Source organism: Apteryx mantelli, chromosome 13, assembly GCF_036417845.1.
Source record: "Apteryx mantelli isolate bAptMan1 chromosome 13, bAptMan1.hap1, whole genome shotgun sequence".
Taxonomy (NCBI): domain Eukaryota; kingdom Metazoa; phylum Chordata; class Aves; order Apterygiformes; family Apterygidae; genus Apteryx; species Apteryx mantelli.
In genome coordinates this window covers 6,202,990-6,207,701 of record NC_089990.1, presented here as the reverse complement: position 1 = coordinate 6,207,701, position 4,712 = coordinate 6,202,990, and positions in this window count along the sequence as shown.

Genomic DNA, 4,712 nt, shown 5'->3' with positions numbered 1-4,712 from the left:
AAATGTAAGATACCAAAGCACTCCACAGCGATGACAGTAGCAGAATTTTGCTTCAGTTAACATTTTTGCCAAATCTCTGTTCTTAATTTTATCTATTCTCTTAACTGAAATCCACTCCTCAAATTGTAAACCTGTGATACCTGATGGGCTAATACAAGTTTTACACAGTGATACCAGCAAGAGTTTTTAAATTCACCAAGGCTTATCTAAGTCTCAGGTTGCTTGGTTTGCTCAGAATCTGAAAGTGTTTTCTAAAATTCAGTTCCCTTCTAGTGTTAATGTTGTCTGGTAGTATCGGAACAGCTTTGCCAAGGGGAAGTGAGACAGACTAGAGCTCCTGGCTCTGAACCACTGCCAAGTGCATCTTAAATTACAAACTTCCAGACCAACAGTACAGTCCTGTGATCAATGAGAGTTTAAAAAGAATGTAAAGAATAATTACATTGATCTTCTGTTTAACTGCCACACAGATCAGGTAATTGGATACAGAGGTTTCAAATAAAAACGGAATATTAGACAATTGAAGACTGGGAGCAAAAACCCATCTATGCAAAGTTACTATGTTTTCAGTGATTCCTGTGATGTAGCTGAAAATGACCCAGAGATTTAATTACTATCTTGAAGAATATTCATACTACAAATGAGAAATGGGGATAAAGGAAAACATGAAGCTTTTTATGTCTAAATTATCAACAACTTTTGAAACAAAGGATAAGTTCTCCGAGTCAAAACGTAATGAAGAATGTGATGTTATTTATTTTATGGCAAAATGTTGGTATTAATAAGTAGATACAAGTCACTGGAAAATAGGGCAAAACCAAATCACTTGTAGACTTCAAGACCTGAATGAACTCCTTCTACCATCCAATCCAACCCAACCACCCAGTCTCGTGTAGCAAGGTTTATCCTCTTTAAGCTAGTCTGCTTAAAGGTGCTGACCTTCCAATTTCATATTGTCATGTCAGGATTTAAGGATGTTTAGTTAACAATAATTCGGAGAGTTTTAAATCCCTTTTTGCACCCAGCGACTGCAGTCTTTGCTCCGTTGGAAAGCACTTTTTGGACATGTCACCCAGCTATTTCAGCTTTAGATTAAAGGCCTCCTCCCTGCTTTGAACTCTGCAAACTTCAGGGATTGCCAGAGCCAGTCTTTACTATGCTTTAAGTCAAAAACTTTGAACTTAAATCCTGAGGAAGCTACCTGCACTCTGGAGGAAGCCAAAACTGATACAACGCAGCAGGGAGTAGTAAAATTAAAAGTGCTGCTGCCTGTGTTTAACCTAAGTGACTTCTTGTTTTGGAGAGGTGTCTGGGCTTAAAACTATAAGGCAGCTGCATGGCAGCATGCCAGAAGGAAGTTCACAGCAAAGCTGCTTGCGCAGCAGCAGCCTATTTTTAGCATACGGCTAGGGAAAGAGTTTCTTCCTCCCCCTGCCCCAGGCCTCTGCTATGCCCTCCACTGGCAGGCTCCCGGAGCTGGATGGAGTCTTTGCACAGGAATATGGTTTTTTTTGGCCACCAGTGTGAAAAAGGGTGTTGCAGATGTGCAAGCATCCTGCACGTCTATCCAGGGTATAAAAAGCAGGACTGCACTGGCCCTGGTTGGTGTCTTCTCAGTTGGGACATTGTTTCAGGAGAAACAGAAGAACTTGGTTTAAACAAAGTCAGAGACCATCTCTGGCGAAAAGTCAGATAAACCTTTAAGATTGCTGCCACGATAATTCTGTAAAGATTGGTAAGAGATCAGTCACTCCAAACCCTGCATCACCCCAGTACATGCATGTACTCAGTTAAGAGGCAGTAAGGAACTGTGTGCATGAATTGCATGTTTATATATAATTGTATGAAGTACTGTTGTCCTCCACATGTTTATATACAATAGAAATGTACTTTCAAGATATGGTATAAAGTCACTCAAGAACCTGAGTGCTGAAGTACTCCTAAAACATTTGAAAGAGAAGAGTGGAGAGCGCCGCGCTCTGGATGGTCTCAGTAAGTCTGTAATAACCATGCAGATGTGGCCACTCCACAAGAGCATGTCAGTCTCCCGTAGATGTTATTACTGTCGCAAGCGCTATTTTGAGTAAAAAGCTGAAAAAGGAAACACATGGCTGTGAGCCCTGAGATCAAGCTCAGGAGCTTTGCCAATGCAGTGCTTTGTATCAGAAGAATATAAGAGAGCTCAGAGGCATTTCAGTTAGTGTTATTCCCAGCACCTCCAGCCTACATCCACAACAGCCCCAACAGATGCCAGCTAACTTTTCCTTTAAAATCCCAAATACCAGAGATTCCACAACCTCCCCAGGCAACATATTCCAGAGCTCAACTCTTCTTACTGCCAAGGCCAACCACCCCATTCTGACGTCCAAGCTAAATTTATCCTGCTGTGATTAAAATCTATTTTTCTTGTCCTATCCACAGTGATGAGGAAAATTTTATTTCATTCATCTCTGCAGCTACCTCTTACAGATTTGAAAACATCTCTCCCACCTCCTTGAAACAAGCCCAATCTTTCACCCTGTCACCCTTCTCATTGCTTTTCTCTGGACTATCTCCAGCTGCTGCACATTTGCCATGAAGAACAGTGCCTACAGCTGGATACCATGTTCCGAGAAAGGCTTTCTACTATCACATGAGGAAGAGGGATCAGGCCATGTATCTTGTAGACTACATTCCTGTTTATACATCCCACAAAATTTATCTTTTTTGCAATAACATGATGCTGTTTAGTCATGTTCACCTGGTGACTGGCTATAACCCCAAGAGTACTTTTCTGTACCACTGCTACCCTAGCAGCCTGTTCCATCCTGTAATAGTTCAGCTGATGATTGCTTCTACTGAAGTGAACAAATCTGCATTTATCAAATTATTTGCTGGATTTACTGAATTACATTCTAACTCTTTTTTTGAATTCACTGAGATCATTTTGAATTGTTATTCTATTTTCTACTCTGTGTTATCTCAAGTCTGGTGCTCCCTACAATTTAACCAGCGCATCCTGTCCAAGTTGTTAACAAAAATACCAAACATCAGATTACAGCATACCCCTAGAGAATCCCACTGACACATCCTTCCAGTCTGACTATGAATAATTTGTAATTACTCCAAACGGGGTTTTCCAAACAAGTGTTCACATTCTTACCTTTAAATTGGTGTCAGATAGACCACAATCCTCTACTTTCTTATGGATAGTCAGTCACCTAAAGTCAAGTTGTGTCTACTGCTTCTCCTTTGTTCAAAAAGCTTCTTGCCTTGTTGTAGAAGGAGTGACATTGATTTGACACAATTTGATCTTTTTTTCCCCCCCCTTCTTCCAAAGTCTCTCAGATAGTTTCTCTGTCCCATTATTTTTCCAGTTCAACTTATTGGCCCACAGTTCTGAACAGAAGGGTGGAAAGCTGAGAGATAGCTGAGCCTTTGCGGAGTTTACAACATCCCCCTCCCTTTGTCTTTAATGCTTGTAAGTAATTTACCATCTGGGCTATCTAATCTAGGCATGAAGATAACTGTTTTGCCTACACTATGAATCTCTTACATATGGCAGAATAAGTAAAGCTTGTCTAAGTGGGGACATAAGTGTCCTGGAAGTACTCGCTACTCTGCGCTAACATCACACAATGCAAGGACAAAGAAAGTCCTTTCCTCCTGTGTCTGTGGGGCCTTCCTCCATTGTTTCAAGATTTCAATGACTTGCTATTATAGTGGAACGTCATATCCACCAGAGAAGGCTCCCACCAATATCCTGTACCTCCTTCAAAGATCCCAGTTGACTAGATTTAAAAAAAGCATACAGCAAGTGAAGTAAACATGCATTCAGTAAATATTTCCATGGCATCAAAGACCATGTGGCAGAACTGCTCCCAACATTGACTTTGAAAATAAAAGACCTAAATTAATCTCATCAGGGAATTTTTGCAAAGGTGGATGTGGAATCATAGTATCAATAATTACACTTCAAGAACAGGACCTAATTATTTGGCAACTCTTGTTTGAAGATGATGCGTGACAATTTTTCCCAACAAGTAAGTCTATGTTGACTGGGAATATGACTTTGCAGGTCACAGTAAATACCTACTACCCTCATTAAACCGATCCCTTGTTTAAGGTGGTGACATTAACAGCATATAGCTGTTTTCAGAAGAAATCTTCATCAATGACATTGATAGTTCCCCTCCTCCTATGGAGTTTGCCCATCACATTTCTTGACACTTAAAGACAACGAAAGATACCACTCTGTCACTCTAGATAGTTATATACCTAGACAAATCCCACCATTTTACAAGTGACCTTCTGTTTTGTTAGTCTCTTACACTACATTATGTGGTTCTAATGTGCATCCTAGGTCTATCTGCTCTTCTGCAATGTAACTACATTACACTCCACATGCCTCTTGGTATTTTAGTCTGAATTAATTCATATGATAGAGGGCTTTGACAAGTCCTTGAAAAGCGAGAATGTGACTTTTCAGGGTTGGTCACTTCATATTATTAACCAGTGGTAAATGCAGAGCAGCTTACCCCTTAAACAGAGTGAAGAAGAATACACAAATATGCAGTTACCACTGAGTAACTGGCATACTGTAAATATGCATCCTCACTTCTCTCCTGGTAAAATTTTCATGGGCCTGTTAACTCAATAGGATAATCTGCATTTACACATTAAAATGTCAGTTTTAAAGTTATACTTTCAGAAAAAGAACAGATATGCAAATA